Source organism: Oryctolagus cuniculus, chromosome 13 (assembly GCF_964237555.1).
Source record: "Oryctolagus cuniculus chromosome 13, mOryCun1.1, whole genome shotgun sequence".
In the NCBI taxonomy this organism is placed as follows: domain Eukaryota; kingdom Metazoa; phylum Chordata; class Mammalia; order Lagomorpha; family Leporidae; genus Oryctolagus; species Oryctolagus cuniculus.
In genome coordinates this window covers 77,903,017-77,929,625 of record NC_091444.1, presented here as the reverse complement: position 1 = coordinate 77,929,625, position 26,609 = coordinate 77,903,017, and the positions used below count along the sequence as shown (strand labels likewise).

Here is a 26,609-nt window from a genome sequence, read left to right as displayed (position 1 = left end):
TAGGATTTTGCAGTGCGTTTTTCCTGCTACAATATCCTCCATCCATCTGCCTTTCCCTCCCCTGGCCTGTCGAGAGCTCAAATACAAGATCAACTCTCAATGACTGCATGCTCTTTGTTAATGAAGATGATAGTTTTCTGGGCTCCTTGCTCCCTTCCTCACTCTGGTTGAAGTGGACAATCTAAGAAGAAGCCTGAACACTGTTGATACCCTTTCCCCTTATCATTTAATTTAAGATGCCAACTTCTCTAGATTTCAATGGATTCTCTCCTACTTGTCTGGAGCCAAATACAGAAATCTCCCCAGAGACCAAAATGTTCTAGAATTTGTTCATTTCTCCTTATGAAGGTTCACTACTGAAATTCAATGAAGAATAATGGAAGAGAATACATGCAACACTCCACTGCCACTAAGAGTCATCCTGCCTGCCTTGCAACCATTTTCCTCATTAGAGCTGTATGTTTTTGGAGGCACCTATAGCACATGCCACATAAAGTGAGGTGGAGAGCCACATCCCAGGGCTCATCAGGTGGGCTCCATGGGCCTTAGGGAAGTCATAAATACCTTGACTCTGTAATCATAACTTTGGACTTCCAGGCACAATTGGCTTATTCTGGGCGCATGAACTGTAATTTTAATTAGATTCTCAGAATGGGCCGTGTGTAGTTGAGGTCTCCAGAAGGCAGGCTGAGAGAGTTTGGACTGCAAAAGTATATTGGAGAGTTCTGAACAAAAATTGGGTAAGGAGAGATGTCCTACCATGATGCAGATCTGAAACAGTATCATCTAGCCTCTCACATGGAGCTCCAAAGCCAAAGGGTGTCTATCTCTAGAGTTGAAGACTGGAAAAAATGTTGCTCCCATTCTACAGTTTAAAAAAAAATGTTTCCACTCCTTAGTTCTCAGACCTATGTGTTTTTCCTGTTAGGGATATCACATCATATAAAAGTCTGTAATTTAGTGCAGGTGTTTCATCTTGGGGAATCGTGTCCAACTTCACAGTGTACTGCATCTGAGCTTTAGTGGCAACTTTAGCAGGCCATCCAACATTCTTTCAGACTGACAGCTTCTGAATGCTAAGGTGGATCTGATGCACAGAACTACTTATTTCCAGTGGTGTAAAGTGGTTCTCCTGCTCTGATACAGTGATATATGGGATCCCTGGATGGTGAATCCACCACTCCATCAGGATATTCCATTCCTATCTAGGATGTTAGAAGGCCAGGAAAGTGTGTTGCCATGGGGGCAAGCATTTGGTCTAATGGTTAGCACACTTGCATCCCATATCAGAGTTACCTGGGCTTGAATCCCAGAACTTACAACTAATGCAGACTCTGGAATGCAGCAGGTGATGGCTCAAAGTAGTTGAGTTGCTGCCATCCACATAGGAGACCTGAATGGAGTTCCCAGATCCCATCTTTTGCCTGACCCACCCACTGCTGTAGCAGGCATTTTGGGAGTGAATTGGTAGATCAGGACTTTCTCTCTCTCTACCTCTCAAAGTTTAAAAAAAAAAAAAGTCTTCTACAAAAAATCTTCTCTGTAAATATAAGAAAAAGCTAAACAAACTTTAAAACCATGATGAGATTACAGGGCAAAGAAATAATCTACAATCCAAGGAAACACAGTGTCTCCATGGGGAGATGGATCCAAGGTATGGCTCAATTGTGGCAGAACACTGGAGGAAGAGATGCCAGGTACTACACAAGAAAGTGGGAAGATTTTTAATTTTATCAAGTAGTTGAACTACTTAGTAGGCTATCTGGGAATACAGAACTGTAGGAGAGGTAGACCCCAAAGACCCACACAGCACTGAGTTGCATTACAGAAGAATCCCAGCTTAGGATGGCCATTGCTCTAGAGGGAGATGCTATGTTTATTATACAGGAAAATAAGCAAATCTTGCCTTTGCTTCAGAAGATAATTCAGCACTGTCAGGGCCACTTCTCACAAGACAGAGGAATGTGAGAAACCCATAGACAACGGCTTCCCAATACAACCCAGCTGTTCCATTTTTAGGACTAATTCTATAGATATAATTGTATATGTGAAAAGGGATATTCACTAAATCACTTTTTTAAAGCAAAATATCATGAACATCATAAATGACAAAAATAGAGAACTGAGTAAACAAATTATGGTACATAAACAATGGAATAGAATACTACGCAGTATCAAATTGGAGAAAAAAATCAGTTCTACTTGTGCCCATATGAACAGTCTCTATATTAAGTTTAAGGGGAAAAGCAAGGGGGCTGGCACTGTGGCACAGTGAGTTGAGCCACCGCCTGCAATGCTGCCATGCCATATGAACATCTATTAGAGTCCCACAATCCAACTCTTAGCTAACACACCCAGGAAAGCAGCAGAAGAGAGCCCAAGTGCTTGGACCCATGGCACACACATGGGAGACTCAGAGTTTCAGGCTCCTGGCTTTGGCCTGGCCCAGCCCAGGCCATTGCTGCCACTTGGGAAATGAACCAGCAAATGGAAGATATCTCTCTCTCTCTCTCTCTCTCTCTCTCAAACCCTGCCTTTCAAATAAATAAATCTTTAAAAGAAAAAGCAAGGTCAGGACTGTGGCATAGCAGGTTAAAACCCCAACCAGCAGCGTCAGCATGCCATGTGGGCGCCGGCTCCAGTCCTGGTACTCCACTTCCAATCCAGCTCCCTGCTAATGCACCTGGGAAAGCAGCGGAGGATGGCCCAAATCCTTGGGCCCCCTCACCCATGAGGGAGACCCAGAAGCTCCTGGCTCCTGGTTTCAGATCAGCTCAGCTCCAGCCATTGGTCATTTGGGGAGTGAAACAGCAAATGGAACACCTCTCTCTCTCTCTCTGTCCCTTCCTCTCTCTGTAACTCTGCCTTTCAAATAAATAAAATAAATCTTTTAAAAAAAGAAGAAAAGCCGTAGGACAGGATGCATAGTAAATAATGTTTATATACAAAAAAGAATTTTATAGACATAGTTTATATATGCATAAAATACTTCTAAAAAAAGACATTTAAAACTATTAATAGGTGCTGGTGTTATGAAACAACTGGTGACACCAGCTTCCCCTATCAGAAGGCCAGGTCGAGTCCCAGCAGCTCCACTTCTGATCCAGCTCCCTGCTAATGCACCTAGGAAGGCTGTGGAGGGTGGCCCAGGTGCTTGGGCCCCTGCCACTCACATGGGAAACCCAGATGGAGTTCCTGGCCTCTGGATTCAGCCTGACCCAGATCTAGTTGTTGCAGCCATTTGGAGAGCGAACCAGTAGATGGAAGATCTCTCTCTTTCTCTCTCTGTTTCTCCCTCTTTCTCTCTGTTACTCTGCCTTTCAAATAAATAAATGTCTTAAGAATAAAAAATAACAATAGTTGTCCCTGGGGAAAGAAATAGAGATGCTGGTTTGGGAGAGGCTTGTTTTACAGTACAAACATACTCAGACATTTAAAAATTTTAAACATATACCTATGTTAACTATTCAAAAATGATTAATGTACTTCCAAGAAATACTAAAATTTCAAGTCTTCTGATAACTTTTTGTTGCTATGGATGAGATGTTAGAATTAATGGACCTTTGTTAGGACAACACCTTGATAAGTTGTTCTGATGATGAAGGTAAAACCCATTGATCGTTGTCCAGGAGCAACAATGGCAAAGCAACTTGGTTTTTTGCTTTCCAAGGGGGGATTTCAAATTTTCAGAGAAAACAGGAAAGGAAGGGTTCATAGAGCTCTTAAACTGAGAAGAAAAAAAAAACAAAACAAAAAAAAAAAACAAGAGCTCATGATCACACAGTCTGGCCATAATGATATCTAGAGAGAAAGATTGCCAGTTAACGATACCTGGGTATATCACCTAATATTCAGCTTTTGTTTTGTTTTCATGATATAAATGGCCTTAATTGGTTGCAACACGAAATGTGAGAAAGGAGGGGAATATGATCACTTTGAATTCTGTCACCACCCTCCAAAAATAATACCCAATTTTAAGCTATTTCCTTTTCTGTGTTCTACTATAATCCACTCTATCATGCCTAGACTGTAAGCAAAAGTCCATGATATATAGAAAGATTTTTCTTGATAGTTCTTTGTGGACTGTATGAGAAAGGATTGTTATGGATGCTCTTCTTAGCAGATAAAATTTAACAAATACACCATCGCCAATAATAGGACAACCTACTATGAGATCCCTCATACAATACAACAAGAAAACCACAGTGTCACCTGTTCTTGCCAAAACTGTTTAACCTACATCTAATCAGTTAATAAAAAATACTTGGGGCTGGCACTGTGGTGTAGCAGGTATATCTGCCCCCTGCAGTACCGGCACTCCATATGGGTGCTGGTTCAAATCCCGGCTGCTCCACTTCTTATCCATTTCTCTGCTATGGCCTGGGAAAGCAGTAAAAGATGGCCCAAGTCCTTGGGCCCCTGCAGCTACGTGGAAGATCTGGTAGAAGCTCCTGGCTCCTGAATTCAGCCTGACTCAGCCCTGGCCATCAATGCTATTTGGGGACTGAACCAACTGATGGAAGACCTCTCTCTCTCTCTCTCTCTCTCTGCCTCTGCCCCTCTGTAAATCTGCCTTTCAAATAAATAAAGAAATCTTAAAAAAAGAAAGAAAGAAAATGCTAGGGATTGAGAAAGCAGTTAAATGATACCTCCAAGAATATAGACAGATCTAGAATGTGGGACATTCTGTAAGACCACTGGGGTAGCATCTTCAAAAGTGACTGCCATAGGATAAAACTGTGGGGAGACTATTGTGGTATAAAAGAGATTAGAGAAACAGCAGTGTGCTATGATTTTTAAGACAATTTTTAAGATTTATTTGTTAATTTGAAAGGCAAAGTTATAGAAAGAGAAGGAAGAGAGAGAGAGAGAGAGAATCTTGCATCTGCTGGTTCACTCCTCAAATGACTGCAACTGCTAGGCTGGCCCACACCAAAGCCAGCAGCCTGGAACTCCATCCAGGTCTCTCACACAGGTGGCTGGGGCCCAGGTATTCAAGCCATCCTCTGCTGCTTTCCCAGGTGCATTAGCAGGGAACTGAATCAGAAGTGAAGCAGCCAGAACTCAAACCAGCCCTCATGTGGGATGCCAGCATCCCAGGCAGATGCTGAACCCACTGTGCCACAACACCAGCCCCAGTGTGTGCTATGATTTTCATGTGATTTATTACACCCACCACCCAGAGATTCATGTTTTGGAGGCTTGGTCCTCCATGTGGTCACAATGTGGGGTCTTTAAGAGGAGAGGCTCTGCGGGAAGTGGCTATGTCATGGGGACACTGTCCTCAAAAGAGATTGATACTGGTCTCACCAAATCAGGCTGTTCTCTCAAGAGTTTTCATAATTTATTTTCTTTCTTTCTTTCTTTCTTTTTCTTTCTTTCTTTTTTTTTTTTTTTTTTTTTTTTTTTTTTTTTTTTTGACAGGCAGAGTTAGACAGAGAGAGAGAGAGACAGAGAGAAAGGTCTTCCTTCTGTTGGTTCATTCCCCAAGTGGCTGCTACAGCAGGTGCACTGTGCTGATGCAAAGCCAGGAGCCAGGTGCCCCCTCCTGGTCTCCCATGCAGATGCAGGGGCCAAGCACTTGGGCCATCCTCCACAGCCTAATCGGGCTACAGCAGAGAGCTGGACTGGAAGAGGAGCAACCAGGACAGAATCCGGTGCCCCAACCAGGACTAGAACCCGGGGTGCCGGCGCCGCAGGCAGAGGATTAGCCAAGTGAGCCGCGGCGCCAGCCTATTTTCTTTTTTTAAGATTTATTTATTTATTTGAAGGTCAGAGTTACACAGAGAGATGAGAGGCAGAGAGAGAGGTTTTCCAACCTCTGGATCACTCCCCAGTTGGCTGCAAGGGCCAGAGCTGCGCCGATCCGAAGCCAGGAGCCAGGAGCTTCTTCCACGTCTCCCATGCGGGTGTAGGGGCCCAAGGACTTGGGCCATCTTCTGCTGCTTTCCCAGGCCATAGCAGAGAGCTGGATGGGAAGTGGACCAGCCAAGACATGAACTGGTGCCTATATAGGATGGCGGCACTGCAGGTGGAGGCTTTACCTGCTAGGACACAGTGCCAGTCCCTATAATTTATTTTCAAAGCTGGCCACTTTCCGTGCTCTGGCCTCTTCTCTCACTACCCGACCTCTCCCTCCCAAGCATGTTTTCTGTGGTAATGCCACCTACTGGGATATGACACAGCCAGCAGGGCTCACACAAGAGCCACCCCGTGCTGTTTGAGCCTTCAGATTCCAAAACCTGAGCTCAATAAGCCCCTTTTCTTATAATGTATGCAGCCTAGAGTACTTCTATGACAGCAGTGGAAATTGGACCAATACACAATTATGGTCTTTGATTGGATCTTGGTTCAAAACTGTGTAAAAGACATTTAGGGGATGCGTGAGAAAATTTGAATATGGATTGAATCTTAGAAAAAAACTTTAAAAATTCTTGCTTTGGATGGTTTTGCAGCTATGTTGACTAATATAAATATTTTGAGGAGATGTATTTCACATTTAAATATGGCAGAGGCTTAAACCGCTCTGCCACATTATATTTATTTCATAAATGTTTATATATTTTATATGTGTAGCTAGATATGAATATTTTACTTAATTAGGAGGATCATGTCACACAAATATTCTGCATATGTGTAGACTAAGCAGATATGATGAAATATTAACCATGATTACATATGAAAGCGCGTAAGAGGTGGTCACATTTTTCTGTCAACTTTTCAGTATATTTAAAATTTTTCACGCTACCTGGTTGAGAGCTGGAAATCCGGCTTTGAGCAGGATTTCAGTGCATGAGGCTATAGCAGAACCTAAGTTCTAACTCAGCTCAATTCGGGAAGTCACAAGAGCTATGGGGGGAGCCCCAGAGCCCTTCTCTTGAATAGTTCTTAAAAAGGTACCCAGGGCCGGCGCCGCGGTTCAATAGGCTAATCCTCCACCTGCGGCACCGGCACACCGGGTTCTAGTGCTGGTCGGGGTGCCGGATTCTGTCCCGGTTGCCCCTCTTCCAGTCCAGCTCTCTCTCTACTATGGCCCAGGAGAGCAGTGGAGGATGGCCCGAGTGCTTGGGCCCTGCACCCCATGGGAGACCAGGAGAAGTACCTGGCTGCTGCCTTCGGATCAGCACGATGCGCCGGCCACAGCGCACCGGCCTTGGTGGCCATTGGAGGGTGAACCAAAGGCAAAAGGAAGACCTTTCTCTCTGTCTCTCTGTCTCACTGTCCACTCTGCCTGTCAAAAAATTTTTTAAAAAAATTTAAAAAAAAAAAGGTACCCAGGGATGATTTTACTGAACTAACATTGCACTAATTACCTACCACATGTCTGTTAGACCCTGGGTACACAGCAGTAAATTAAAAATTTTACTGAGTCCCAGTGCAGGTTACAGGAACATCTGGGCTTCCTGCACACTCCCAGTGGCACTGGGGTGTGGCTGGAGCCCATCCTTCCCCTCTGTGTTTGAGGAACCTAGTTGGGTTCACACAGTTTCTGCCACACCCCTGGTGATGAGTCAAAGCTGAGATGAGTGAGGGCAATTCCGTCGTCCCCTTTCACCACTGTTGGTTCAAGGATGGCACACAAGCCAGATCAGGCTAATGCCACATAATAGAACATCTGTTGGGAGCACGTATGTAGGCTCTTCCTCCTTATTAGCATACAGGATGGTATCAGGGAAAGACCTTGGCCACTGCCTCCTTCCTTCCTGCTTGGATTATACCAGGAATCCATACTGTGGCATCTGTCATTACTTGTGAGAGTGGACATTGCCAATACACCAAAGATGGCAGAATAGTAAGAAGGAACACTTTGGCCCTTTGGGACTTCACTGGGGATGGGAGCAACACTGGAGATCTTTAACTCCAAATGAGGAACAAATCCTTGTGAGCCATTTTCATCAGGAAGTCTGTCACATGCGTTCTCACCTTTTGACCCAGCAGTTGTACTTCCAGACGTTTATCTTGAGGATATGGTCATGCATTTGTTCAATGATTCATCTGTTATTATAAGCAGCATAAGTGAGGCTGGCACCATGGTGTAGTGGGTAAAGCTGCCACCTGCAGTGCCGGCATCCCATATGGGAGCCGGTTTGAGTCCTGGCTGCCACACTTCTGATCCAGCTCTCTGTTATGGCCTGGGAAAGCAATGCAAGATGGCCCAAGTGCTCGGGCCCTTGCACCTGCATGGGAGACCCGGAAGAAGCTCCTGGTTCCTGGCTTCAGATCTGCCCAGCTCCAGCCGTTGCAGCCATCTGGGGAGTGAACCAGCAGATAGAAGACCAATCTCTCTGTCTGTCTCTCTCTCTCTCTCTCTGTCTCTCTCTCTGCCTCTGCCTCCCTGTAACTCTGCCTTTCAAATAAATAAATAAATCTTTAAAAAAATCATAAGTATTATTATTTATAATGTGAATAAATTTAAAACCAACTTCCATATCCAATAATAGAATGTAAGGTTAAATAAATTACAAAATAACTGTAAGGGCAATACAGGTCAGCTCTTACATATAATACTGTAAAGCACATATAATGCCATGGAAAGATGCTGTTGATTTATTATTATATGAAAAAAATCAAGACATAAAACAGATGTAAACAATGCTTCCCTTTGTATAGAATACACGTATAACAAAGAGAGAGACAAAGAAAAGATGTTTCACAGTCATAATGACAATTATCAACAGACAATGGGATTCAGCATGTTTAAACTTATTTCCAGCTATTTGAATGTTCTAGTTTTTCTGCAATGACCATGCACCTTTTCCCTGTATTTTCCATTGACCCTATGATACTGCCAGGCCACAGTAGGTTTTCAAATAACACAGAGCTAATGTAGTGAATGGAGTCACTAGGAAAAGTTAATTTAGACTTTCTCTCTTCAGATTATTCTCAACTTACTGGATGGTTGGGAGAGTGGGTAACACTTCACTCACAAATAACTTTTAAACTCTCCACAAGCTGAAGTTCTCAGAAAACAGTGCAGAGTTTGAAGGTCCACTGTGCAGTTTCTGCAAGGGTGCACTGCAGAATCCACCTCCTCCCCACCCTCTCCCATGCTTGTCTCCCCGCTGCCTGCTCCACCTGCTACCACCTTCGTGCTGGAGTGTATGTTGGGGTGCAAGCAGCAGCAATCTAGGGGTGTGGGGCTGGAGTTGTGGGGAGGGTAAAGGAATGTGGTGCTGTTGAGAAAATAGGACACAAAAAATTAAAAAGTTGCATGAATAACACAGTACCCAAGCCAAGCCCGATTTAATAGTTGTTAAACGCCATGTCATTCTTCTTCCTTCATTCCAAGGGTGATTATTTAGCATACATCATAGGCCAGGGGTTAGGCTAGGAACCGGTGAAACTTGCATTAAGACAGGAGTTATGATCTCTGCTTCTGATTAACTCACTCTCTGTAGCAGCAGAGATACTTACAAATAAATAACCAAACTTCAGGGCTTCCCATGCAAGGATAGACAAGTGTACAATGACTACTAAAGGCCAAAGAGAGAGGACAGTTAACCATTTGTGTGAGATTGAGTAGGAAAAGTATTACAGAGGAGGTGACAGGTGAACTGGGTCTCAAAAATAGGAGCAGGAATTCCCAAATAAGAAAGTCACTTGCAGGAACAGGAAGAGCAGAAAGACGTGAGTCGTCAGGGGTGTAGCATACTTGGTACTGGGAGGAGGTCATTTCTTAACACTTCCTCTCTCTAGAAACTGACTTCTAGTGATAATTGTAAAATTACACTAATAATAATAATAATAATGACAATAATGGGCAGAGTGAAACTGCAGAACACAGCATATTCCTTTTATTGAACTGTGTATTTACAGTTATGTAGTTTAAAACTAGCCAAGGCCGGTGCCGGGGCTCACTAGGCTAATCCTCCTCCTGTGGCGCTGGCACCCTGGGTTCTAGTCCCAGTTGGGGAGCCAGATTCTGTCCCAGTCACTCCTCTTCCAGTCCAGCTCTCTGCTGTGGCCCAGGAGTGCAGTGGAAGATGGCCCAGGTCATTGGGCCTTGCACCCACATGGGAGACCAGGAGGAAGCACCTGGCTCCTGGCTTTGGATTGGTGCAGCGCTCCAGCTACAACGCGCCAGCCGTAGTGGCCACTTGGCAGGTGAACCAATGGAAAAAGGAAGACCTTTCTCTCTGTCTCTCTCTCACTGTCTAACTCTGCCTGTCAAAAAAAAAAAAAAAAAAAAAAACCCTAGCCAATAAATTTTAATTAAAGCAAAGGATTGGCAAAGGGCATAATATAAGCAACTACTAAATCATACAATGGGCATTTAATTTCTTTATTCAGGGGGCAGGCGTTGCAGCATAGCAGATAAAGCCACCATCTAAAATATGGCATCCCGTATGAGCGCCAGTTCAAGTCCCCATTGCTCCACTTCCAATCCAGCTCCTTTCTGATGGCCTGTGGAATCAGTGGAGGATGGCACAGAACCTTGGGCCCCTGCCACCCGTGTGGGAGGTCCAGAAGCTCCTGGCTCTTGCCTTGGGATTGGCCCAGCTCCAGCTGTTGCGGCCATTTGGGGAGTGAACCAGTGGATGGAAGAACTTTCTCTCTGTCTTTCCCACTCTGTGTAACTCTGCCTCTCAAATAAATAAATAAAGTATTTTTTTAAAAAAAAACTTAGCTATGACCACAGCAGCTGTTAGAATTTATACCAACAAAAGATTGTTTTGGAAGTTGTATTTAATTAGTAGCATTATTTACAGTGATAGCAGGAAGTGGACTCAACTTTAGCTGGTTTTATCATGCTTTTACTGATTGCATCCAGAGCGGATGGCCTGCATGGCCCCATCCTTGGCATGCTGCTCACTGTAAGAATTTCATCTGAGCAGAAACGTTGGCTGAAAGAAGCTGAAATAGAGGGACAGTGATGAAAGATATGGACAGGTAGATAAAGCCCAAGCAAAAACCAACAACTTGGGAAAAACTTGTATTGCATTCTGCCAAGAAATAAATCATTCTGCCAAAGAGAAACATTCCACGTCTATGTTCTTTACGGAAAACTTCAGCAAAACTTCCCAGCACCACAAAAGGTTCAAAGACTTTCTATGGAGTATTTTAGGCATGGAAAGCCAAGACACTCTGGGGGAAAAAAAAAAAAACCTAAATGAAAGATCTCTACAAGTGAGATCCCAATGGAAAGAACAGGTCATCAAAGAAGGAGGTACCTTTCTCTGAAGGGAGGAGAGAACTTCCACTTTGACTATGACCTTGTCTAAATATGATCAGAGTTGGTGAACTCAAAAGGCTTCCATAGCCTTGGCAACTCAGGACAAGAGCCGAGGGTGATTACTGATGCCATAAACAGGAGTGTCAATTTGTTAAGTCAACAACAGGAGTCACTGTGCACTTACTCCCCTTGTAGGATCTCTGTCCTTAATGTGTTGTTCAATGTGAATTAATGCTATAACTAGTACTCAAACAGTACTTTACACTTAGTGTTTCTGTGTGGGTGCAAACTGATGAAATCTTTACTTAATATATACTACATTGATCTTCTGTATATAAAGAGAATTGAAAATTAATCTTGATGTGAATGGAATGGGAGAGGGGGAGTGGGAGATGGGAGGGTTGCGAGTGGGAGGTAAGTTATGGGGGGAAAAAAGCCACTGTAATCCATAAACTGTACTTTGGAAATACATTAAATAAAAGTTTAAAAAAAGAATAAGACAAGCGAGATGAAGTATAATATGGAATAATGACTATGTTGTGTAATTATGGAGAAAACAAATACAATAAAATGGTACTCTAGCACAAAACAAAAAAAAGACTTTCTATGCTCTTCAGTGTTCTAGATATGGCAATGGACAACAAATAAAGACCAGAGGCCAGCAAAACACATCCCAACTTCCTGGACCCAAGATCAATCTCTCCAAGCGTTCGTGTAACCTGTTACTTCAGCCACTTTGTCATTTGCCTTCCATCTTTTGGATTTTTTTTCTGTCCCTTTCTCTTATGCAGAAGGTCTTCTTTAAATGCACTCCATCCCTCTCAATAGAGAATCATGCGATTCTTGGAGCTGTTCCAGGGACCTGGTTTTCCATAGCAGTCTTTACACCTTATAAGGACAGATTAAGAGGAATTCTGTTCTCTGTATAACTCATAAATTGGTAGTTTCACTTTGGCAAGACTATTTCAAACAAGTAACTGATCATCACTTTTAAAATGATGTTTATAAAATGATTTTCCAGAAAATTCCAGAAACAAGAAGATTTACACCGATCAAGAAAGCAGAGATTGGATAGTGATATTGAATGACAAAGCTTACTCTAATGTATGTAAAAATTAACTTATAGCACAATAAAAAAGAAGTTTAGAATAAGTCTAATTGTAAGCAGCAAACTTTTTTTAAAAAAGAGATCACAGATTTAAGATCTTTTTTTATTGCCAGAATAAGTTAAAGGAGTCTAAATCACACTTGCTACTCTTTTTTTAATTATAATGATGCATATTCACAAAGCTGTTTTCTGAAAGTTTTACTTTTTCAAAATTTACTTATTTCTTTGAAAGGCAGAGTTACAGAGAGAGAGGGGAGGCAGAGAAACAGGAGAGAGAGAGAGAAATCTTACATCTGCTGGTTCATTCTCCAAATGGCCTCAACAGCTGGGTTAGGTCAGGCTAAAGTCACAGTCTGAGTTCCATCTGGGACCCCACATGGGTGACAGGTGCCCAAGCACATGGGCCATCTACTGCTGCCTTCCCAGGTGCATGAGCCTGGAGCTGGACTGGATGTGGAAGAGCCAGGACTCGAACAAGTGCTCATACGGGATGCCAGCATCAGAGGCAGCAGCTTAACACTCCGCTTCACAGCACTGTCCCCTCTTTCCTGAAAGCTTGAGGGAGAGGGAGGTGAAGGGGATTGAGAAGGTTGTGTCTGAAATCAGGGGCATCCAAATCACAAAATGATGATTTTGCCACAACTGCTTTTCCACTGAATGCATTGGTAGGGATATCCATATCATCAGGCTGTGGGCAGTCAGATTCCCAACCTAGGCACTACACATGTCTGACCTGACCAAGCTGGGGCAAGGTGGAATTGTGGCTGAAAGAAAGAAAAGGAAAGAGGAAAGAAAGAGGAAGGGGAGAGAGAGGGAGGGATGGAGGCAGGAGCCCACCATTTTTAAAGAATATTTATTTTATTTATTTGAAAGACTTACAGAGAGAGGTAGAGACAGAGAGAGGTCTTCCATCCACTGGTTCACTCCCCCAGAAGGCCACAACGGCCAGAGCTGTGCCGATCCAAAGCCAGGAGCCAGGAGCTTCTTCTGGGTCTCCCATGTGGGTGCAGGGGCCCAAGGACTTGGGCCATCTTCTACTGCTTTCCCAGGCCACAGCAGAGAGCCAGATCGGAAGAGGAGCAGCCAGGACTAGAACTGGCACCCATATGTGATGCTGGCGCTTCAGGCCAGGGCTTTAACCTGCTGCGCCACAGCACCAACCCTGAGCCCACCATTTCAAGCCAATCTATACACCTAATTGTTCTAAGGGCACTAAAATTTTTCTTTGCTTCAAGACCACCTTAATAGCTATCTATATCCTGATTATCCTGATTGTAGTAGCCAGAGTTCTGTAGAAAAGCAGAACAGTGTGTGCGTGTGTGTGTGTGTGTGTGTGTGTGAAATTTATTCCAAGAATTGGTTCACACAATTATGGAGCCTGATAAGGTCAAGATCTGTAGGGTGGACTAGCAGGCTGGGCACCCAGGAAAGCCAGTGCCCCAGCTCAAATCCAAGACCAGGTGCTTAGAGCCAGGAAGAGCCAAGGCTGCAGATGAAGTCCGAGAGTCTGCTGGAGAATGCTCTCTCATTTGGTGAGGTCAGCCTTTTCGTTCTATTCAGGCCTTCAACCGATGGGTGAGGTTCACCCACATGAGGGAAGGAAATCTGCTTTACTCAAAGTCCACTGATTGAAATGCCAGTCTCATCCAAATACCCTCACAGAGATGCCCAGAATAATGTTTGACCACATATCTGGGTCCAGTGAAGTTAATATATAAAATTATCCTTCATACCAAGGAGCTGATAAAGTTGCCTATTACTACCTATTAGTCCATAGCTCAGTGATCCCACATCCTTTTTTAAAAAATATATTTTTTTATTTATTTGAAAGGCAGAGTTACAGAGAGAGAGAGAGAGAGACATAGACATAGACAGAGATCTTCCAACCACTGATTCACTCCTCAGATGGACACAACAGCCAGGACTATGCCCGGCTGAAGCCAGGAGCCTGGAGCTTCTTCTGGGTCTCCCATGAAGGGTGCAGGGACTCAAGCATTTGGATCATCCTCCACTGCTTTCCCAGGCCATTAACAGGGATCTGGATTGTAAGTGGAGCACCTGGGTCTTGAACAGGCACCATATCCGATGCCAGCATCACAGGTGGAGGTTTAACCTACTACACCACAGCGCCAGCCCCAGTTATCCCACATCCTATTGGAAGAGGCTCCGGGAAGAGATGTGAGTGTGTGCGTGCCTTTGTCCAATCCCTGAAACGTGCTGTCATCTGCAGAGCCCATACAGGAAGTGTTAGAATATTAACATTACACCACACACTGGTCTGTGGCAGGCAGGGGTCCAGAAATTACCTACTCTTGTCCCTCCCTCAATTCTTTCTGGATTTCTGCATATCACTTTTGTTTTTTGCACAATAAATAGGGAAATCAGTTATATTTTAGAAAAGCAAACCTGACTTCAGCTACCCGCTCATCCGAGCCAAACAGCATCCACACCATCACCATCGCCTCTGGCTCTGTCCACAAACCTGAGAGAAGCTACAGAAATATCCCATTTGCAGCTTTCTTGGTGACTAAACACCCGCAAAGACCCTCCCAATGAAAATAACCAAAATGCTACATCAAACACTCAGTAGACGTTCTGCAACGCAACTCTGAGAGGTAAGGCAACCTCAGGCCTGCTTGTGACCCGAGTCTCTGCTTTGATGGATGCACAGGACTTAGGGAGAGAGGATAAAGCCTGGAACACACTCCAGGTAGTGAGTTAGCTCAAAACATTGGGACCTCCCCATCAAAGAGGCAGATCACCAGCACAAGATGCATGACAAATTAACTGAAAACATACAAAGAAAGAGAAGCAAAACTTCCTTGTCTTGACTTTGGCACTGTGTGGAAAGCAGGAAAAACAGGTCCTGAGAAATTGTTACCAGAGGGGCAGGTGTTTGGTGCAGTGGTGAAAACAGCCATTGGGGATACACACATCCCGTACCGTAGCGGGATTTGTAAACAGAGATGAGACACCAAGGCCTTTAACAGGAAGTAGTCTTCTGTAATTATTATTATTATTTGTTATCTTTATGCTGACTTCAGGCTCAGTTACATTTTTATCCAAAAGCCTGAGCCCCAAACAAAAAGGGGTAATTTCTTTTTTTAAAAAAAGATTTATTTATTTATTTGAAAGGCAGAGTTACAGAAAGAGAGAGGGAGAGACGGGGTCTTTCATCAGCTGGTTCACTCCCTGAATGGCTGCAACAGCCGGAGCTGGGCCAATCTGAAGCCAGGGACCAGGAGCTTCACCCAGGTCTCCCAAATGGGTGCAGGGGCCCAAGCACTTGGGCCATCCTCCACTGCCTTCCCAGGCCACAGCAGAGAGCTGGACTGGAAGAGGAGCAACTGGGACAGAACCGGAGCCCCAACTGGGACTAGAACCCGGGGTGCCAGCGCCACAGGCGGAGGATTAGCCTAGTGAGCTGCGGTGCCAGCCTAAACTTCTTAGACACTGGAATTACCCGACATTGCGGAACTTTAGAATTGTGCTTATGATGTTTAAAGAAATAAGCAGGAAGCTTGAAGGAGAGAGCCAGGAACAAGAGACTTCAAGGAATGACCAAGCATATGCGAAGAGAAACAAATTCCATGAGTGTAAGAATACCTGATTGTCTAAACTGGAATTGTGGAGAGGAAAAAGAGTGTATTTGATACAATTAGATGCAATCAATATTTAATACTCTTAGTATATTCAAGAGAATTGATGTGCAGCAATAGAAGGCTGCAGAAGTGATGGAGAGTATGGTAGAGAGACAAAGATTTTTCAGGACACTTAGCTGTGGTGTTGCATTGATCCAAAATCTGTAATGTCTCAAGGAATACAGCCTTACTCCTTGCTTTTAAAACAGATCAAATAAAGTGCTCTTTGTGATGGTATTTGTGATACCATTTTGAAGTCACTCAGGCACCCAGGATCTTTCCGTCTTGTGGTTCTGGCACCCCTTGGACTCTTGTTTTCATTTGCATCCAGCCAGCAGCAGGTGAGAGAGCATAAAACACACCTGTGTAGTAGCCTCAGCCTAGGAGCAAACATTTGGTCTGTTGGTTAAGATCCCCACATATTGGAGTACCTGGATTTATCCAGCTCTGGCTACTGACTTTAGCCTTCTGAGGTGGCAGTAGTGATGGCCCAGTAGTTGGGTTCCTACCATCCATGTGGGAGACACCTATATTTAGTACCCAGCTTCAGGCCCAGTCCAGGCCCAGGGCCATTGCAGGCATTTGGGGAGTGAACCAGGTGATGTCTCTGTCCCTGTCTCTGTCTCTGTCTCTGTCTCTCTGCCTCTCGAATAAATAAATGGTTTTCTTTTTTTTTTTAAGATTTATTTACTTGAGAGGCAGAGTTATAGAGAGAGGGAGAGACAGAGAGGTCTTCCATCCACGGGTTCACTCCCCAGATGGCTGCAGCAGCTGGAGCTAGGCTGATTGAAGCCAGGAGCCAGGAGCTTCTTCTGGGTCCAAGCACTTGGGCCATCTTCCATGGCTTTCCCAGGACATTAACAGGGAGCTGGATAGGAAGTGGAGCAGCCAGGACTTGAACTGGAGTGTGTGTGGGATGCCGGTGCCACAGGCAGAGGCTTAACCTACTCTGCCACGGCACCAGCCCAATAAATAGATTCCTTAAAAAGGCCCAGCCCAGCAATGGCCACTTCACATCTGTTCCAGTCCACTGGCTAGAACTCTTGATTTCTATCTTTTCATCAAGAGTTAATAAATGCCATATCAGCAGTTATTGAAATATGAGCTATTTTTGGACCCACTTAGGTGGTATCTCAACTAATTAAAATTTAATATTAAACCAATGTTGCTTTCTTTGACTAAACCCTACTTTGTTATATAGAGAGATACTGCTATGTTATACCTTGTGCTCATGTTTTTATTAGAATTTCCACTTCTCAATTTATGAATAAAATCAGTCTATACTTTTTATCTTATTTCCTATTTCTTCCCTTTTTTGCATTAATTTTCTGCTACCTTTGTAAGTGAATCAACATATGACCTACATAATGTGCAATGTACTTATTGAAGTCACAAGATTATAGCAGTCCTGTGAATCCTAAAATGCCATAGGTTGAACTTAAAAAAATGAAACCAAAAAAGTGAAAGGCAAAAGTTTAGCAGTTAACATGCTTACATCCCACATTGGGGTGCATTTGACTCTGTCCTGACTCCAACTTCCTGTGAATGTACACCCCAGGAAGCAGTGGTGATGGCTCAAGTGCTTGGGTTCCTGCCACCCATAGAGCTGAGTGGTGTTCCCATCTCCTAGCTTTGGTCCAGCCCCAGCTGTTGCAGATATTGGGGGAATGAACCAGAGAATGGAAGTGCTTGCGCGCGCTCTCTCACTCTCTTTCTCTCCCCCCCTTCTCCCCACTCCTTCTCTCTATCTCTGTCTCTTTCTCTTTCTGCATCTCAAATTAAAAACAAACCCCCAAAATGAGCTAGTTGTGAAATAGCATTAAAAATAAAATATTTGGGGGCCGGCGCCATGGCTCACTTGGTTAATCCTCCGCCTGCAGCGCCGGCATCCCATATAGGCGCCGGGTTCTAGTCCCAGTTGCTCCTCTTCCAGTCTAGCTCTCTGCTGTGGCCCAGGAAGGCAGTGGTGGATGGCCCAGGTGCTTAGGCCCTGCACACACATTGGAGACCAGGGGGAGGCACCTGGCTGCTGGCTTCAGATTGGTGTAGTCTGGCCGGCCATGGCAGCCATTTGGGGGGTGAACCAATGGAAGGAAGACCTTTCTGTCTGTCTGTCTCTCTCATTGTCTAACTCTATCTGTCAAATAAATAAATAAAAAATAAATAAAATATTTTTGCTTTATAAAGCCATTCATATGCTTGATTTGATCAATATGCAATAAAATAATCATTAAGAGTCCTGAGTTCTAATCTGTGCTCTGGTATCTTGGCCATCATCTTGAGCATCCGTCTCATCCATAAAGAAGGCATTGGCAGACTCCTAGAATGATATTTGCTGTAAATAACACTCTGACCTCAGAATCAACCCTTAAGGCTTCCTGGTCAGGCTGAAAGGCCTGCGAGAGCATTTCAGGCATGGAAAGCCAAGTCTCTGTGACAAAAAAAAAAATCCTACAGGAAGGATCTCTGTGAGACCTCAGAGGAAAGAAAGGGTCATCAAAAAGGATATACTCTTCTCTGAAGGGAGGAGAGAACATCCACTTTGCTTATGGCTGTGTCCAAATACTTAAGGAGTCTTGGTCACAAAAGGCTTCCATAGCCTTGGCAGCTCATGAAAAGAGCCTCAGATGATCACTGATGTCATAAATAAGAGTGTTAATTGTTAAAGGAACAACAGTAGTCACTGTGCACTTGCTCCTGATGTAGGACCTCTGTCCCTAGTGAATTATAATATTAGAATCAACTGCAAATTTTCTCCCCAAACTGTATTCTATATGTTATGTGTGTGCATGGGTGCAAATTGTTGAAGTATATACTAAAAAAGTATACTAAAGTCATACTAAAAATGATCCATAATGAAGAAGGAGATGGGAGAGAGGGAGGTGGGATGGGAGCTGGGCGAAGAGTGTATGAGGGAAAGAACCACTATATTCCTAAAGTTGTATCTATGAAAAAAATGCATTCATTAAATAAAAACTAAAAAAATTTATGGAAAATACATATCATGAAGAGATTATGCACAGATCTCAACTTTTTTGCACTGAATTAAAATTGTTCCTTAATTAAAAAAAAAAAGAAGAAGAAGGTACTGGGTAGCTATGATGTCCAAAATCCCTTCCAACAGTTCAAATTTTCGTCTGAATTTCAAAGATGACTTTCTCAGTTCAGAAACCAAAAAAGACAGCATTCAAAACCAAAATTCTTCTTTGCCTTTGGTTTCCTACCTGAAAGAAAGGTGCATGTGTAAACAGCATGCATTTGTTAGCTTTGTATAAATAATAAAATTGCCACACTCTGCCCCTTGCCTTTAGGAAGTAGATAAAGCACAATGATAAGTCAGTCACTCAGTTGTGTCATGAGACCTTGTGAGGTCAATCAGTCATTCAGCAGATAATGAAAGGACTCTTGGCCCAGTTCTCTGCTGGGGAATAATGTGGTCTCTCATTTCCTGAAATTTAATCATAACAAAGGGAATGGTTTGAAATTTGACTTCCTTTATCAAGATAGAAGGGCTCAGATAAAGTAGAACTCCGGTTCCTGTGACTTGTCCCCAGTACACACAATTCCTGCACTTGGCATTTGAGCTGAGCTGCTCCTCAGGGCAGAGTTGCAGCCACCTTCGCTCAAGTGGGTACCCACAGTTACATGCACCAGTGCTCTTCAAAGAAAAGAGTACAGAGCTTTCCTTAATCTGTTATTGTATTAGATTAACAATTTGTAAAATTCACATTAACACGATTCTGCCCAAAACCAGGATTCTTCACTTAAAGGAATGATGTACTTCCCTGGAGCACTTGAAACAAGTCAGTTTCAGGGCCAGTGCCGAGTCCCGGCTGCTCCACTTCTATTCCAGCCAATCCAGCTCCTTATTAATGTACCTGGGAAAGCAGTGGAAGATGACCCACATGCTTGGGCCTCTGCACCCATTTGGGAGACCCAGATGACACTCATGGCTCCTGGCTTCCACATGTCCCAGCCCTGGCTGTTATAGCCATTTGGGGAATGAACCAGTGGATGGATGATTCATTCTCTCTCTCTCTTTCTCTCTTTCTCTCTAACTCTGACTTTCAAATAAATAAAAAAAAAAAGTCAGCCTCAGGGCTCAGGTCTGGCTTGCAATGCTTAAGACATCATACATGACACCAGTATTCCATATTAAAGTACTTAGGTTCAAGTTACAGTCCCACTTCCGATTCCAGCTTTCTGCTAATGTATATCCTGAGAGGCAGCAGTGATGGCTCAAGTACTTTGTTCCTTGCCATCTATGTGGGAGACCCAGATGAAGTTCCAGGCTCCCGACTCTGGCCCAGCCCTGCCTCAGATGTTGTACACATTTGGGAAGTGAATCAGTAGACAGAAGATTCTCTCTCTTTCTCTCTCTCTCTCTCTCTCTCTCTCTCGTGTGTGTGTGTGTGTGTGTGTGTGTGTATGTTTCTGCTTTTTTAAATAAAAAATGAAAGTAAATCTTTAAAAGAAAGTCAACTTCCAAAAAAATTTTGGTCAATACTCAATGCTTTTTAACAATGTATCTCAAATGATCAAAGAATATGTTTTGACTATTATCTATAATCAAAAGCAATGGAAAGGGGCTGCCACTGTGGCTTAATAGGCTAAGCCTCTGCCTGTGGCCTTGCATCCTATATGGATGCCAGTTCAAGTTCCAGCTGCTCCACTTGTGATCCAGCTCCCTGCTAATGGCCTGGGAAAGCAGCAGAAGATGTCCCAAGTGCTTGGACCCTTCCACCCATGTGGGAGACCTGGAAGAAGCTTCCAGCTCCTGGCTTCAGATGGGCCCAACTTCCCCCATTGCAACCATCTGGAGAGTGAACCAGCAGATGGAAGACCTTTCTCTCTATCTCTCCCTCTCTCTTTCTGTAAATCTACCTCTCGAATAAATAAATAAAATCTTTAAAAAAATAATAAAAGCAGTGGAAAAGAATCTTAATCAGGTCTGTTAAGCATCCAGAGATGATTTTAGATACCTCACATATGTACTAGATATAAAACTTGATCTCTCAGTCTAGGTGTGCATAAATCATCCCATTATTTCATTTCCTTATAGGTCAACTTCAAATCACCATTGCACTGAGACAAAAGAAGTCCAATTGTGGATGCCTCCTCCCACCCAGCACCTCTCCATGGTGATAAAAGGGCACACAGAGGAAAACATAACCTCCTTGTTCATAGCCACATGGTCCACTGGGGTCCCGTGGTCTGTGGCTCCCACATCAATCTTTGTGGTGAACCACAAAGTCATTTCCCTCAGTGCTCTCTCCCCACCTTTCTGGACATTGCTAGGAAGAGAACACCTGGTGATATAGGCAGGCAGATAGTATTAAACTGATTAGATTGGAACCTGGAGACCACACCTTCACCCTGCCCCCTTTTGTGATCTCATGCCCCTACCTGACCTCACCTGTATGCCCACCTGCCAATCAGACTATGTAACCACACCCCTTTGGAAGTGAATAAAAGGTATGGAGCACAGTGGGCCCTGCCCTTGTTGTCCTACACCTCCAGGTGCCCGGCCTTCCAGCTGCCTGCTCTCTGCTTTCCTGCCCACACTATGCTACCTGTGGCTGCTCCTAACCACACACTTTGCTCCACATGGCTCTTGGCCTGCTCTCTGCCTGGTATGAATCCAACTTACATTTCTAGACTTCTTTCTATCCTAAATAAAGCCCTCATTTTTCTGTGTATTTCTCTCACTGAATAAATGCTAAAACTTTACCATATCACCTGTTTTATTCAAGCTGAAATTCAGAATTCTTATCTGAATAGACAGCCAGGACCCTCAACATTATTATTATTAAAATTATCAATAAGGCTAGCCAATTTCAGGCACCATCAAATTGTTTTCCCCTTCTTAGTTCTAAGTTACTGCCCTTCTCTCAAATGCTGTAGCTCCTTGTTTCTGCTCACAGCATAATCTCATCAAGAAGCCAAGGCCAGGCCGGCGAGGTGGCTCACTTGGTTAATCCCCCGCCTGCAGCGCCGGCATCCCACATGGGTCTCCCGCACAGGTGGCAGAGGTACAAGCACCTGGACCATCTTCTGCTGCTTTCCCAGGTGCACTAGCAGGGAGGTGGATCAGAAGTGGAACAGCTGAGACTCAGACAGGCACTCTTATGGAATGATGACATCACAGGAGACAGTTCAACCTGCTGCACCATGATGCTGGCCTCATGGTGATCTTAAAAATCAGCTTCAGTAGGACTTAAATTTGATTTTACATTTCTTTTTTTTTTTTTTTAAAGGCATGGTGTTAGAATCTTGGAACACAAGCACTGAGAAGTCTAAATCCATGCCTTAAAATATTCAGCATTTAAGAGTGAAGAAGAGGGGTCCACTCAGTTGTGTAGCTGCTAAAGTCGCTGCCTGCAATGCCAGTATCTCATATGAGTGTCAGTTCAAGTCTCAGCTGCTCCACTTTCAATTCAGCTCCCCACTAATGTGCCTGGGAGAGCAGCAGAAGATGACCCAAGTCTTTGGGCCCCTGCACCCACATGGGAGACCCGGAAGAAGCTCCTGGCTCCTGGCTCCTGACCAGCCCAGCTCCAGCTGTTCCAGCCATCTGGGGGCGGGGAGGAGAGATTGAACCAGAAGATGGAGGATTCATTCTCTCTCTCTCTCTCTCTCTCTCTCTCTCTCTCATTCAGTAACTCTGCCTTTCAATAAAATAAACAATCAATCATTAAAAAAAGGAGTGAAAGAGAGGGCAAAGGAGACACAAAATGAGGTGACAGGTGCAGTCATCAACCCATTTTCAGGTTTTTGCTTTGCATGGGAATTGGGGATGGTTTCAGAAAGGAGAAGCTATCTTAACTGAGCTCTAAAGCAAAGACAGAAACTATCCAAGGAAACAAAGTTGGATGTGCAAGAAGATAAGCCAAGGAAACACCAAAAGCCTGTGAAATTGGGTAAATTCCTGGGAAGCCAAAGTTGATCTATTCCTGCACAAGAAGCAGAAGTACTGAAATCAAATGGAAGAATAATCTTAAGATCAGTAAATTATTATCCTTTGTGTGTCACATCAGACAGGAACTTAACAATATATCCATGCAAAAGATCAGTGTCAGGGAGAGGTTCAAGTTCAGACTCACCGTACACTGACTCAGCTACATCACCACTACAGAGGCACTGTGGGACAGTGCAGTGCCCTTACACATGCCAATGAGTGTTTTTCTGTCCTGTCTACAGAAATGCTACCCTTCTTCATCAGCTGACTCGCACCTGCCTGGCCTGTCTGCCTCTGAGTAAAGATAAGAGCAGGAGTTGCCCCACCTCTAGTAGCAATGTGACCATCACTGAAAAAAAGCAAATATCATTACTGAAAACATATTCAGAGGTCCGTGTTGTGGCAGGGCAGGTAAAGCTGCTGCCGGCAATGATGTCATCCCATATGGGCACCTGTTCACGTGTGTCCCAGCTGCTCTTCTTCCAACCCAGCTCCCTGATAATGGCCTGGGAAAAGTAAAGGAAGACAGTTCAAGTGCTTGGGACCCTGTCACCCAGGTGGAAAAAGCTCCTGGCTCCTGGCTTCAGACTGGCCCAGCCCTGGCTGTTGCAGCCATCTGAGGAATGAAACAGTGGATGGAAGATCTCTCTCTCTCTCTCTCTCTCTCTCTCTCCCTCCCTCCCTCCCTCTGTAACTTTCACATAAATAAATATTAACAACAACAACAACAAAAATTACATGCAGAATGCATCCTTGTAGATTGTCAAGTGCTTTGTCTCCCCAGCAGTGAGAGTCATTGATGCTCAGTGAGCCACAGCACCATCCAGACCAGGACTTCCAGTCCTACAAAAGACAACATTAGGGAAAATAGAACTTTAGCATCTTATGTGGGCACATCAAGCAGTTCATGGAAAATACAACTAAAATAGAAATTTATCTTGGTGCAAAGTATTTCAAAATCCATAATACTCACTTTCCATGAACTTTTTGAAGACCCCCCCATAGTTGTCAAGCTAAAGAGAAGGCAACAGATGTAATTTGTGTTCTTTTGTTCTGTCAGAGAAAGAAATGAAATCAATATGCATCAGCACAGGTTTTAGGCTCTGTGACAAGACAGAGTTAAACGAGACATGTTCCTAAGGAGCATACATGAGAGAAAATAAGACATTATGCAAACTATCTCAGCAACAGTTGGTACAGCTCAGCATGCTCTTCAGCGTGCTTGACATCACTTGCAGTCACCAAATCTGCATTCTTTTGACACCAACAGATTCAGGACCTCTTCAGGGAACACTTGCTTTGGAATGTGTGGCAAAGATTCTTCTGGAAGGCCACATAAATCATTCAGGACCATTTACAACTGCAGTGCTCCTGACCAACTGCCTACAACTGAGCTCTAGCCTTCTAGAATATTCTGAAGATGAACAATGCACCGATCAATAGAATATGTTGACTCTGCTCTCCTTTGTAGTCTCCCTTCCCTTCCTGAAGCCTGCTTCTATGGGAACCACCCAAGGACAATCTGTAATGGCTACTCAAGGAGGAACTGTATTGAGCTCACAGAGCTGTGTTTCAGGGAAGTGTGTTTGCCTTGGCTTAAACCTACATGTGTCAACCCAGGCTAAGTCATAGCATGAGTTCACACCTGTTGTTTTTAACTTTTGCTCAAGAGATCAGATTGATTTACAAGATAAACAGACAGCTAGCCAAGAAGTGTCTTTCTTCGCACCTTCTCTTAGTTCTGGTCAGTTCCTTAAATAAATAGAACATAGTGATTTATGGTTCCAGCCCAACTATTTTTTTTAATTGTGCATTTTTTTAAACTTTTATTTAATGAATATAGATTTCCAAAGTACAGCTTACGGATTACATTGGCTTCCCCCCCGCCAATGACTTCCCTCCCACCCGCAACCCTCCCCTTTCCCGCTCTCTCCCCTTCCATTCTTATCAAGATTCATTTTCAATTGTCTTTACATACAGAAGATCAGTTTAGTATACATTAAGTAAAGATTTCAACAGTTTGCACCCACATAGAAACAGAAAGTGAAAAATACTGTTTGAGTACTCGTTATAGCATTAAATCTCAATGTACTGCACATAAAGGACAGAGATCCTACATGAGGAGTAAGTGCACAGTGACTCCTGTTGTTGACTTTACAAATCGACACTCCTGTTTATGGCATCAGTAATCTCCCTATGCTCTAGTCATGAGTTTCCAAGGCTATGGAAGCCTTTTGAGTTCGCCAACTCTTATCTTATTTAGACAAGGTCATAGTCAAAGTGGAAGTTCTCTCCTCCCTTCAGAGAAAGGTACCTCCTTCTTTGAAGACCTGTTCTTTCCACTGGGATCTCACTCATAGAGATCTCTCATTTAGGTGGTGGGGTTTTTTGTTTGTTTGTTTTTTTGTTTTTTTTGTTTGTTTGTTTTTTTTGCCAGAGTGTCTTGGCTTTCCATGCCTGAAATACTCTCATGCAGCCCAACTATTAAGAGCTGCATGGGGCCAGCACCGCGGCTCACTAGGCTGATCCTCTGCCTTGCGGCGCCAGCACACCGGGTTCTAGTCCCGGTCGGGGCGCCGGATTCTGTCCCAGTTGCCCTTCTTCCAGGCCAGCTCTCTGCTGTGGCCAGGGAGTGCAGTGGAGGATGGCCTAAGTGCTTGGGCCCTGCACCCCATGGGAGACCAGGAGAAGCACCTGGCTCCTGCCATCGGATCAGCGCGGTGCGCCAGCCGCAGCGCGCCAGCAGCGGCAGCCATTGGAGGGTGAACCAACGGCAAAGGAAGACCTTTCTCTCTGTCTCTCTCTCTCACTGTCTACTCTGCCTGTAAAAAAAAAAAAAAAAAAAAAAAAAAAAAAAAAAAAAGCTGCATGGGGCCAGCATTGTGGTGTAGCAGATTAAGCCACTGCCTGTGATGCTGGCATCCCAAATGGGCACTGGTTCGAATACTGGCTCCTCCACTTCCAATCCCAGCTCCTTGCTAATGCATCTGGGAAAGCAGTAGAAGACAGCCCAAGTGCTTGGGCCCCTGCGTCCACGTGGGAGACCTGGAAGAACCCCCTGGCTCCTGACCTCAGCCTGGTCCAGCCCTGGCCATTTGGGGAGTGAACCAGCAAATGGAAGCTCGCTCTCTCTCACTGTGTGTGTGTGTGTGTGTGTGTGTGTATGTCTGTGTAACTCAGCCTTTGAAATAAATGAATAAATCTTTCAAAAAACAACAATAATATGAAAGAGCTGCTTTGGTCTGCCGATCTAATGTATGTTTGTCCATCTACATTCCTTTTTTAAGAATTATTTTATTTATTTGAAAGAGTTACAGAGAGAGGTAGAGCCAGAGAGAGAGAGGTCTTCCATTCCACTGGTTCACTCTCCAAATAACCGCAATGGCCGGAGCTGTGCTGATCCGAAGCCAGGAGCCAGGAGCCTCATCCAGGTCTCCCATGCGGGTGCAGGAGCCCAAGGGTTTGGGCCATCTTCCATTGCTTTCCCGGGCCATAGCAGAGAGCTAGATCGGAACAGGAGCAGCCGGAACTCGAACCGGAGCCCATATGGGATGCCAGCTCTGCATGCTGGGGCTTTAACCACTGCGCCACAGCACCGGCCCCACCATCCACATTCTTGACATGCGAACAGACTGATGCCCCTTGGGAAGCTGTGAGCAGAATGAAGAGACACTGGCCTTTAAGAACACCTGTGACTCAAGATGGTCAACAAAAATAGGGATGCATGAA

General features: G+C 44.2%; 1 long non-coding RNA gene across 1 annotated transcript in view; it reads left to right on the top strand.

Annotated features, from left to right (window-relative positions):
* Positions 1 to 24,769, top strand: part of LOC127487868 (uncharacterized) — a 154,277-nt gene extending 129,508 nt beyond the window's left edge. The window contains exon 4 of the long non-coding RNA XR_011381595.1: positions 4 to 24,769. This is a non-coding gene — a long non-coding RNA (uncharacterized lncRNA). The remainder of the gene's footprint in view (positions 1 to 3) is intronic.
* Positions 24,770 to 26,609: the final 1,840 nt, after the last annotated feature.